The following is a 12,624-nucleotide window of genomic DNA, read 5'->3' as shown; positions in this document are numbered from 1 at the left end:
CTTAGCTGTGCCTTTCCTAAGCACCATAAACAGTTGCAGTGGGGCAGCTGCTGAGTAGCAGGGGTCAACTGCAACTGAATACGGAGGTAATGGGACATGTCCCGACCTGTGGTTAAGTCCATATGGGGCCTACACTATCTAACTGATAACAGCAACCTAAATAACAATGGAAACTTTTACAAGGAAAACAGAGTCCAAATGGGAAATGCGCAATAGCTAAGCTTGAGACGAGCACACTCCAAGTACCGCCACTGGCAGCAGGAATGACCTGAGGATGGAGGGGGCTGGAGGCACCCTATATGGTGCAACATGTGCACACCACTCCAAAGTGTGCCTGTGTCAAATTCCCTATGGGTACTAAGGGAAGATCTTCTGGCACCAGTGCACATGGCAAGGACATGGACCTATGGCGAATGAACATGAGCAAGCACTCAAAGGAGGAGGACTCATGTCAAAAGGATTCCCATGCCAGCCACCAAGGGTGTGGAATAGCTAAGGTAGTGAATGGGAAGACTGCCTGGGACTGCTGGTGGACTGTATCCCAGAGACTGAGCCACAGAGATGACGCTGAGGGTCCAAGAGCAAGAGGAGCTACAGACCAGAATTAGACTGAAGGTATGCAAATCATGGACAGGGCCATCAGTCTCAACAGCTAACGCCCAGAATTACCAGCAGGAGGCACCAGACCAGCAATAACGGGTGAATCCCAGAATTGGTATCCACACCATTTGATATACTGGGCAAATCCAGTGCTCAGCCCCATAGGCACATTTTGTTTTAGGACTACATTCTGACAATCCTTACACCTTATGCAAGTGCACAGGGGCTGTGTACACGGGGGAGGTAATGCAAGAGCTTCCCTTGTGCTCCTCAAATAAGGGTCCATCTAAAGTTTAGGGACCACAGAGATGACAGAAAGCGTTCCTTCTCCACATATACATCATTCCCCGGGCAGCAGTCTGCAAAGCAGGGCTAATACGCAATGGGTAGCACACCATGCCCCATGGAAACACTGGGCTGCAGGCACACCCCCTACATTTGACAAGATGGCTGGCGTGACTGCATAATGAGAATGCTAGTGCCCACAGGGAAGAATCTGTTTTTGTATGCCAGTTTAATTAATATGGAAAAGAGTAGAGGACCGCTCCACTTATAAAAGAGACAAGAGATAGGAAATGCTCATTTTGCACTTCATTTGCACCTACTCTCTTTTGCTCAAATAAAGATCTCACTGGAAAATTCCACAATGATAGCCAACATTCCATATGGCACAAAGGGCACTGCACAGCATTTTCAGAGTGGAATTCATCAGGATGTGAAAGAAGTTGGGTTATTGCCAGTGGTCCGTGTTGTTCATAAACAAGCCGGTTCAGACAAAAATTCTTTCTGACTCTCTTCCATATTAGGAGGACAGAATGGACACTAATGATGCTTTCTCACATTCAAAACAGTCTCCTCCAGGCTGGTTACTTATACACACCTTTTACACACATACATGTCAAAACAAACAAGCAGTCATGTAGCACTTTAAAAACTAATAAAATAATTTATTAGGTGATGAGCTTTCTTGGGATAGACCGACCGCTTCATGTTTTTTTGTGCTCTGTCCCACGAAAGCTCATCACCTAATAAATTACTTGAAGTGCTACTTGACAGCTTTTTTGTTTTGAGAGAACACAGACTACACAGCTATCTCTCTGTTAACATACACGTGTGTACACAGATCATACACGCAGCTGTGTAACTGGTGGTTATATCTATGTGACAAATTGCTTTCATCAGGCATCTTTGACCAGCTCACATGCTCTCTCACCCCAATCTGAATCCTGAGGGTGATATTCCAACATTAGTAATAGCCTCATAGAGTAAAGGGGATGGGTATTCCGTTCTTTTGCATCAGTCTCCCAGAGAAATATTTCCATCTGCACTTTTACATTTATTCCTCTGAGTCTCTTCGTGGCAATATGCAGTTCTACACCAAGAGCAGGTGTAAGGTCCTGTACTTTAGAAAACTTCAAAACAGGGCAGGAGGTTCCAGTCCTTGCGCTGCTGTGGGGCAGGCAAGAGCTCTGCTCTCAGCCCCACTGGTGCTCCTGCACTGGCCCGATACTCTCTGATCCTGAACATCCAGGGTCCGGAGCCAGACGAGAGAGCACAGTACCTGATTTGAGAGGTGCAACCTATACCAATTTTACAACAGATCAAATGGCAACTGAAATGTCACAAGTTACTCAGAAGCAGATGCACTGTATTATGATTTACTGTTGTTCTCGAATAGCACACGAAGGCCTCAAATAGGATCAGGATTCACACGTCCAGTATCACAAGACCTCCAAGGACCAAAGCCTAAAACTCTGATCACTGGTAGGAGATGGCAGTGGAGAAAATCCTTATTTGCAATGGAATCCTTGTTTCTTCATATGCTACCTTAAACCTGCCCCTAGCTCAAACCAAACACCACTCCTTCCTGGGCCGTAAGGGAACTGAATGTGGGATGGAGAAAGGAAAACCATATTTGGAACTTTGGGAAAAAACCATGTCTCTGGAATGTCCATTTTTACATGGGCACTTTATGAAGCAGCCCGGAAATGTGAATATAGCCCAATAGTGGTGAGAGTGCAGATGGCGCAATTAATAGTGTCCACAACTATTTTTTAACCACATGGCTATCACAATCAAAGGGCATACATAGAAGGTGCAAAGGTAGACATATGTAAGTTGTAGCCACCCCTGGAAAGGCTGCACTTAAAAGATTTTTTTAAGTGATAAAATCAACATCAAAGTTTACTAGTCAAGGTACAAAACTTTTACTCTCACTTTCTACCAAAATGACACACAATAAGGTAAAAGCTAATTATAATTTACTCACCTGCCCTGCAATCATTTATTCTGATTGTGTGGGTGAGCAGAGCTTTACAACATGCTCCCAATGGACCAGAAACACACTGGTCTTCATCTAAGGCATGGAAATCCCGCTTACGTCACAGACAGTTGCACATTCGTATCCAGAAGACTATATAGCTCTTAGTAGGCCATTCATGAATTTACTATCATCCCGTGCTTAAATCCCTTCAAAAATTGCTATTTCAAAATGCTGTTACTTTGCATTAAGCAACAATGCGATGATAACAAAATACTCAAATCAAGATAGCTACAGTTAAGCACTGAGAAATGGATAGTGGCAGCAATGTCCACATAATCCAATCACAGACAGTATGATGTCAACACACCAAGACAAAATAATTTGACAAAAGGGAAGAAAATTGATCTGAATTCAGCAGTCTCTACATGAAAGATCTAAACACAATTCAGCTGGGGGATACAAACTCAGTGATTAAAGAGCTGTCCTAAAAATCTAAACATCATTACACCCTGAGGAATGAGAGCTATTCACTAAAACTCTAACATATACCTTCCCCTAAAAAGCTGTTTGGATACCCCGAAGTTGTTTGGAAGAGAACACTGCAATCATTGCTAGGCGCAGTGTTATTTTCAGTAGTTTATGTCATATGTTCAGATACTTGGCATTTATGCACATAGCTCCTGCCCAACGAATAGTGCCAGTACTGCTTAACTTTGTACGGTAAATGCCTAGATGTACTGGTTGGTTAAGGTCAGAACCACTCCAAATTTTAAAAAACAAGGTCATAATTTTGTTTAACAGTTTTAAGATACAAAGCGAAATGGAAGCTTACAGAATTAAAAATGCGACACTGGCATTTACCAAAATCAACAGAAGAACTCACTGCTCCCTCTAGTGTTAAAAATCAGATGATGTCAAAACAAAGTACATGAGAATATGAACACGTTCCAGATTTGGTTATGTATTCAAGCTGTTCTGTACTGTGTCCAGTTGTGTTCAGCTTGTAAACATTACAACACTCTGCAACACACCTGTGGTTAGGGTAAATCCTAACTCAGGGCTTGTTTATTTTTCATGATCCCATGCATGGAGGTGATTGTGTGTGTGTGTGTGTGTGTGTGTGTGTGTGTGTGTGTGTGTGTGTCTGGGGGGTGGAGACACGCATGCACACCCATACGCTCTCGTGCATTTTCCTTAGCAGAGGAGGTGGATCTAGACCAGTTTTTACTGTTGTTGCAGTTGAACAAAAACTGATCTCAGTCTCCTCAGCATTAAGACATGCAGTTTTTATAAGCAGCTTTTTAAACCCCCTAATGAAAAGCATTGCCCTTTGCCTACTTATACTACAGGTTGAACTGTTCTCATCCAACACCCTCAGGACCTGACCAGTGCTGGACAAGAGAATTTGCCGTACCACGGGAGGTAAGTATTGTAGAGCACATTACCAACAGTTCCACTGCTTACTGGGCTCTTCGAGACATTTGGGGTAAGTTACAGCTAAACAACAGCACAGAACACTGGAGAGCCAGACTGGTGGCTGTAAACAAACTTTATGGGACCATGGGAGACTGCCAAGTGGTTGTCCAGTTAACTAAAATCATGCTGTATTATGTATGTTGCCAGACGAGAGAGGTCTGGTTTAGAGAGGTTCAACCTGTAGTTTACATTACAGCATGCAGCACCGTTCCTGGAACAGCTTCTGTGCTACTGCCAAGAGGCACAGTATACAACTCTCAGCCGAAGGGGAGGGGTGGTTCGGCAAATTCTCTTGTCCAGCACCAGTCGGGTCCTGAGGGTACCAGATTAGAGAGGTTAAACTTGTATCATACTTTATTAATGAGGATAGGGGTGCAAAGAAAATCAGGCCTAAACCTCGACTATTAACAAAGAAAAAATAGCAAAATAAGTCAGCCCAGAGGAACAGATTACATATGGGACAAAATTCTATCCATTATGTCCAACTAAACTACACAAATGAATTATAAGAAGAGAGTCACTGGACGTAAGTAACAGGGCACTAAAACATTCCATGACAGACATCCATCTTTCCCATAGTTGGCCAATCCCTATTTTACATAAATTATCTATGTTCTGCATGCCAATTTTTAATGAGGTGTCAAACAATTCACAATTAGTACAGTCTATATATCTTTACCAGCTCCTCCGAGCTCCATTATTAGAAATGGACACAAACCAATATCCCAGGATCCAAATGCTCTTTGGCATTCAGATCCAAACTTTGACACTTGGGCTATGTCTACATTACCTCAGAAGACCCACCCACTCAGGGTCGATCTTCCAGGGTGCTGTTCATGCATGTGTGAAACGGTGCTTTCTGGGGTCAACATCGACCCATGAGGACCAAGGAAGGTTGACGGGAGGAGTTCTCCTGTCGACCTTCTTCCATAAAGACAGCCACATAAGTTGACGGCTGAAAAGTCAATTTTAGCTAGGCAGTTGGCATAGCTAAAATCGCCTATCAGCCATCGACTGCTATGTCTAGTGTAGACATAGCCTTAGGCTCACATCTGTACCTTTAAACATGAGCTTCATTAAATTCAGAATTATTTTCACTAAAAGCATATTTTTGCCCCCAAAACTTCAAAAACTTCATGAAGTGTCAATCATCAAAAACTTCAGAAAGTGCCACAAACTTTTAAAAGGTGACATTCAACTGCAGACTGCTGCACAAAACACAGCAGCACCGGACCCTGCCAGAACAACAGATACAAAACCTGCAGACAGTTCTCTGCTGCTAAGATGATCTACAATCCAAAAACACTCAAAACACACCTTTTAAGATCCTGAACTCTATCCATGCCTATCACTATGTGGTATACCTCATCCAGTGCACTAAATGTCCCAGTAACAATCACATTGGTGAAACTAGACAAGCTCTAAGCTTTTGAATGAACTGTTTCAGGAAAACGATAATAACCATGTCACATGCGGATGAACACTTTTCACAAAGTGATATCTGAACTATCGGTCCTCATCCGTTCAACACTTTCATATGAGGAGCCTGGAAGCTTAAATTCATTTCTTTCCTAGACGCTAAAAATCATGGACTGAATAAAGACACTGGCTTTATGGCAAATTACAACAAAATCTGTAACCCAGTGACAACACCCCTTTCTTCTGTATGCCTGGACAGGTCTGAACAGGCCATTTGATCTTGAATGATCCCTTGGAATGTGTTAACTATGCTAAAAAAATTGTTGAACCTTGTATTTAGCAGTGACACTGAGTTAGCCTCTATCTACACAGCAAAATTATGTCAACCCAACTTATGTTGGCATTCAGTGCCAGTGCAGTTATTAAATTACTTGTGTGCATGTGCACACTTGGTTCCTTCTCTCCAGGAGCACTTGTATCAACTGCAATGTCAGTGTAGAGCATTGTGGGGCAGATACAAGAGCCAGTAATAGTCAATATAAGCAACACAGTATCTTCAATGACATTGCATCAACCTAAGTACATCAACCATGATTCTAAACCAGTCAGGGGGGTAGCATTATTAAGTCAGTGTAGAGAGGCACGTACATCAGTGAGAGCCAAATTTAAGTGAAGAGTGTTCCACAGCAAGGTCAACGCAAGGCACCTTATATTGATCTAGCCGTGTAGTGCAGACCAGACCTTAGACTCTAACGCCTGGAGAAGAGCACTGTGTAATCTCAAAAGCTCGTCTCTCTCACCAACAAAAATTGGTCCAATAAAATATATTACTTCACTTTCCTTGTCTTGCTAACAGTACTCTTCTGCTTCATACCAAAGATTACCAAGGAAATGTTTATCAAGGCTACGTCTACACTAGCCCCAAACTTCGAAACGGCCATTCAAATGGCCATTTCGAAGTTTATGAATGAAGAGCTGAAATACATATTCAGTGTTTCATTAGCAGGCGGGAGGCCGTGGCGCTTCGAAATTGACGCGGCTAGCCGTCATGCGGCTTGTCCCGATGGGGCTCCTTTTCGAAAGGACCCCGCCTACTTCGAAGTCCCCTTATCCCCATCTCCTAGTGGGAATAAGGGGACTTCGAAGTAGGCGGGGTCCTTTCGAAAAGGAGCCCTGTCGGGACGAGCCACGCAGCAGTGAGCCGCGTCAATTTCGAAGCGCCGTGGCCGCCCGCGTGCTAATGAAGCGCTGAATATGTATTTCAGCGCTTCATTAATAAACTTCAAATTGGCCATTTGCATGGCCATTTCGAAGTTTGGGGCTAGTGTAGACACGGCCCTAGACATTTATTCTGGATTTATCATTCTCTAGGTAACTCAGAAAGAGCTTTGAATGCACTTTTATCAAGTGCATACGTACGACGCCTATTTCTCAAATCTTTAAAAGCTCCCTAACTCACTGAAAGAGAAGTTATTCATCGTAGTAACGGTGGTTCTTCGAGATGTGTCCCCGTGGGTGCTCCACATTAGGTGTCGGGCTCGCCCCGGTGCCGCAGGTCGGATCTTTCCAGCAGTTTCTGCCGGACCACACATGCGCCGGTGCGCGCCGCTCCTGGCCACGTGCGCGATCCGGTCCCCGCCAGTTCCTTGACCAACCGCCTCGGATGCTCCTGCAAAACACTAAACAGAGATCCGAAGCGGGGAGGATGGGCGGGTGGTGGAGCACCCACGGGGACACATCTCGAAGAACCACCGTTACTACGGTGAGTAACTTCTCTTTCTTCTACGAGTGTCCCCGTGGGTGCTCCACGTTAGGTGACTGCCCAGCAGTAACCCAAGATAGGAGGTGGGTAATCGGATTATGTGCAGCTTGTCCCCGAGAGGACCGCTGTCGAGAGACGGGTATCCTCTTGGAATCCCTGTGAAGGGCGTAATGTTTGGCGAAGGTGTCATAGGATGACCAGGTCGCCGCTCTGCAAATGTCTTTTAGCGCAACGCCCTTGAAAAAGGCTGTTCATGCCGCCACCGCCCTAGTGGAGTGAGCCTTGGGCAGGGCCAGTAAAGGAGTCTTTTTGAGTTCGTAGCACATTTTTATGCAGGATACGATGTGCTTCGAGATTCTCTGCGAAGAGAGACCTTCTCCTTTTGATTTGGGAGCGAGAGAGACTAGGAGTCTATCCATTTTCCGGAAGGACTTAGTCCTGTCTATATAGAAAGCCAGCGCCCTCCTCACATCCAGGAGGTGTAGGCGCGCCTCTTTGTTGGAGTTATGAGGCTTTGGATAAAACGAGGGTAAAACTATAGGTTCGTTAATATGAAACTCTGAAGAAACTTTCGGAACAAAGGCTGGATGCAGCCGTAAGGTTACCGCCTCTTTGGAAAATACTGTGCAGGGTGGCGTTGCCATAACTGCTGCAAGCTCGCTCACCCTGCGAGCTGACGTGATTGCGAGAAGAAAGGTAGTCTTTATCGTAAGGAGATGGAGGGAAACCGTGGCTAAAGGTTCAAACGGTGGTCCCGTTAGCGCACTAAACACCAGGTCCGAGCTCCACGAAGGTGGAAGCGGTTTCCGAGGGGGGTATAGGTTTACCAGCCCTTTGAGGAACCTGGTAAACATGGGATGGGCGAACACCGTGTGCCCTTCCTCTTCATGTCTGAAAGCCGAAATAGCGGCAAGGTGGACCTTTAATGAGGATAGGGAGAGTCCTCCTCTCTTGAGGTCCAGTAAATACTCTAATATTACAGGTATAGGCACAACAAGGCGGGGTAACTGTTTGGTAGAACACCATGCAGTGAAGCGAGTCCATTTCTGCTTGTAGGTCTTCCTGGTGGAAGTCCTCCTGCTACTTTCTAGGACTTGTTGCACTTCCTCCGTACACGTGCTCTCTAGGGAGCTGAGCCATGGATAAACCATGCTTGTAGTCGTAGGCCTCGGGGGTGTGGATGCACTATGGACCACTGAGCTTGCGTGAGCAGATCCGGCGCCACCGGGAGGGGCATCGGTGGACGGTCCGACATGCGCAGGAGTAAGGGGAACCATTGCTGTCGATTCCACGTTGGGACTACTAGGATCATTCGGGCTCCCTCTCTCCTGGCTTTCTGCAAAACTTTGTGGATAAGCACTGTGGGAGGAAATGCGTAAAGCAGGGGGCCCCTCCAGGAGATCGCGAATGCGTCCCCCAGGGACCCCCGTCCCAGTCCTGCCCTGGAGCAGTATCGTGGGCACTTCTTGTTGTGTTGAGTGGCAAACAGGTCTATCTGGGGAAAACCCCATGCGTGAAAGATCGGTCGTAGCAGATCGGAACGGATCTGCCACTCGTGCATGACTGCGAAGCGCCTGCTCAGCTGGTCTGCCTTCACATTGTGAGCGCCTGGTAAGTACGAGGCTTTCAAGGTTATATTGCTGGCGATGCACCAGTTCCACAATCGGACTGCTTCCGCACATAAGGCACGGGACCGAGCTCCTCCTTGCCGATTTATATAAAACATGGTGGAGGTATTGTCTGTACTGATCCCAACTACTTGCCTTGTATATGGTCTCGAAAGCATCTGCAGGCATTGAACACTGCTCTGAGCTCCAGTATATTTATGTGCAGTGACTGTTCTGTGAAGGACCACAGTCCTTGCGTCACCTCTTCGCCCATGTGTGCTCCCCACCCTATGCGGGAGGCGTCTGTAGTGAGGAAAACCGATATTTGTGGTTGGTGAAAGGGCACCCCTGACGTGGGCGACACCACCCTGTGAACGGTGTGTGCTGCCGGTTTGTAGACGCTCGCCAGCTAGTGCCGCATGCTGCGCATGTATAACCTGGCGTTTTGTACTACAAATGTCGCTGCTGCCATGTGGCCCAGCAGCTGTAAGCACGTCAGAACTGGCACCGTAGGGCTGAAGGTGATGACCTGCACGAGGGAACCGATGGCTCGAAAGCGTGTCTTTGGTAGATAAACTCTTGCTGTGATAGAATTTATATGTGTCCCTATGAACTCTATGTCCTGTGTGGGGTCTATCTTTGATTTTGCCAGATTGATGACCAGGCCCAGCGAAGAGAAGGTGCCTGCTGTGACGCGTATCATGTGAAGTACCTCCTCCGTCAAGGCCCCTTTCAGTAGGCAGTCGTCCAGATATGGGAATATTAACACCCCCTGTCTGTGCAGGTAGGCTGACACCACTGCCAAGGTCTTGGTGAAGACTCTGGGGGCTGAGGAGAGGCCGAACGGCAGAACCTTGTATTGAAAATGTTCTTTGCCTACCATAAACCGGAGAAGGCGTCTGTGAGCCGGGTGGATAGTTATGTGGAAATATGCATCCTGTAAGTCGAGGGCTGCAAACCAATCTCCATTGTCCAGTGCCGTAAGTATAGAGGCGACTGTAATCATCCGAAAGCATTGCTTGCGCAGGTACCGGTTGAGGCCCCAAAGATCTAGGATGGGCCTCCAGCCTCCTATCTTTTTCTCCGTGAGGAAATATCTGGAGTAGAACCCTTTCCCTCGAAGTTGTTCCGGCACTCTTTCCACTGCCCCTATGTGTATATGATGGTCTACCTCCTGCTTGAGCCTCGCTACGTGGGAGGCCTCCTGGAGGTGGGGCCTGGGTGGAGGTCGTGGCGGTGGGAGCAACTGGAAGGGGATCGCGTACCCCGTGGCTATGATCTCCAGCACCCATTTGTCTGTGGTGATCTTTTGCCACTGGTCGTAGAATGGTCGGAGGCGATGGTAGAACAGTAGCTTCGGATGACATTGCGTGATGGTAGTGATAGTGCAGCCCTCGATCTGTGTGTCAAACTTGTGGCCTTTGGCCCTGCCCCGAGGACGTACGGCTCTGTTGGGAACGTTGCCTGGGAGTTCTGTATTGCTGGTGCTGTTGATGTCGCCCTTGCTCGTAACCCCTGTGGTACTGGGGACGCTGTGGTTGATACTGGTACCGTCTTTGCTGAGGGTAATACTTTTTCTTCCTGTATGGAGGGGTGTAAATCCCCAAGGTCCTAAGAGTAGCTCTTGAATCTTTACTGGAATGAAGGACTGAGTCGGTTGATTCAGCAAACAGCTTCTGCGTGTCAAAGGGGAGATCGACGATCTTTGCCTGCAAATCCCTCGGGATACCCGATGTTTGGAGCCAGGACTCCCTGCACATGACCACTGCCGTAGCTGTTGAGCGTGCTGCCGTGTCTGCTACGTCTAGGGCGATCTGTACTCCCGTCCTCGAGGCTGCGTAGCCTTCCTGCACGATGGCCTTGAGCACTGGCTTCTTGTCCTCTGGAAGCGAGTCCATGAGGGAAGTCAGCCTGGAGTAGTTGTCAAAATTATGGTTCGCTAGATGCGCTGCGTAATTCGCCATTCTCAACAGTAGGGTAGAGGAGGAGTAGACCTTTCTGCCAAACAACTCTAGTTTCTTGGCGTCTTTGTCCATTCCCCCTGTCTTGAACTGAGAAGTTCTCGACCTCTGTTGAGACGATTCCACCACCAGAGAATTTGGTTGTGGGTGGCTGAACAGGAACTCCATGCCCTTCGCCGGGATGAAGTATTTCTTGTCCGCTCTCTTGTTTACAGGCGGAATGGACGCAGGGGTCTGCCATATCATGGTGGCGGACTCCATGATTGCTTCGTCGAGTGGTATAGCTATTTTGGAGGAGGCAGGAGGTCTCAGGTTTTTAAGGAGCTTATGGTGTTTCTCCTGCACCTCTGCTGTTTGGATGCCTTGCGTGAAGGCCACCCTTTTAAACAGCTCTTGGAACTGTTTGAGATCGTCCGGAGGATGGACGTCCCCTGGGGCCGTGGCCTCGTCAGGGGAACATAGCGAGGAACCGCTAGGGTAAGCCTCTCTGGACCCCTCTGGGTCCTGTTCACGGTGATACATCCTCTCGCTAGATACTTGCGAGGGAAAATCTCGGGGTTCCAGAATCACTTCCCCTTGAGATGTCTGTGTCTCTGTCCCCGTTCGCGATTGCCCTTGGGGGTATGGAACCGTCTGGGGGTCTGTCCCTGGGAGTATGCCTATGGTGTCTATGCCCCGCGTGATAGCGGTGACCATGGCAACACGGGCACTGCTTCTGAGATGGGGACCTGGACCACTCTCGAGGCGCATACCCCCTGCGCCTGGGGGAGCGAGATCGTCTGGATAATTGAGATACTGGAGAGACTGACTTTTGGTTGTACTCCAAGGGTTCAAAGCCCAAAAAGGGTGAAGGTGGTCCGAGCCATGGTGAGGCTGGCTGTAGGAATGGGGATGGGGGCTCAGGATAGGCTGGGGGTGACCCCTGCCTTCTTGTTGGGGTCCGCAGCACGAGTGGAGGGCTCAGAGCGAGCAGCCCTGCAGCCCGTCCGGAGAAGGGCTGCGGTGCCGGGTTTTCTGTGCTGCCTTGCCCCTCCCCTGCGGTGCTCGCTCCGCCCCCTTTCACGTCAGGGATCTTGGCCCCATTGTCTGCGCCGCGCTCGGCACGCTCTGCTGCGGTGCCGCGCGGGTGGTCTCCCCCAGTGCCTGCAGGCCGCGTGCCTGCGCACTCTGCACCGCCGGTTCCCCGGGCATCGGTGCCGCTGCCTGTGGTGCCGCTGGTTCCGGCGCTTGCCTGGCCGCCGCCCTACCAGCAGTGCGGGGCGGCTGTTTGATTATTGGAGGCTCAGCCTCTGCCACGTACGTCTCCGCGCTGCCGCCGCTCAGCTGTAACTGCAGCTGGGTGCCGTGCGCTCCACCCGTCCTGCTCGCTGTGGCTGCCGGCAGGGATCGGGTTGGTGAGAGCTTCCTCCGTTTTTGCGCTGACGGGGTGAGGGAGGCAGCTTTCCTTTTATGGGCCCCTGCGGGTCCCTCCTGCTGCGGCCGCTCCGGCACGTCTGGCTGGAGGGCCTTGTCGAAGAGCAGCATTTTGAGCCGCAT

General features: G+C 48.5%; 1 protein-coding gene across 5 annotated transcripts in view; it reads right to left on the bottom strand.

Moving 5' to 3' along the window:
• CEP85L (centrosomal protein 85L) overlaps positions 1-12,624 on the bottom strand; it is a 235,356-nt gene that overhangs the window by 42,826 nt on the left and 179,906 nt on the right. The window lies entirely within an intron of this gene.

This window comes from Carettochelys insculpta, chromosome 3 (assembly GCF_033958435.1).
Source record: "Carettochelys insculpta isolate YL-2023 chromosome 3, ASM3395843v1, whole genome shotgun sequence".
Lineage (NCBI taxonomy): Eukaryota > Metazoa > Chordata > Testudines > Carettochelyidae > Carettochelys > Carettochelys insculpta.
This window is presented reverse-complemented; position numbering and strand designations above follow the sequence as displayed.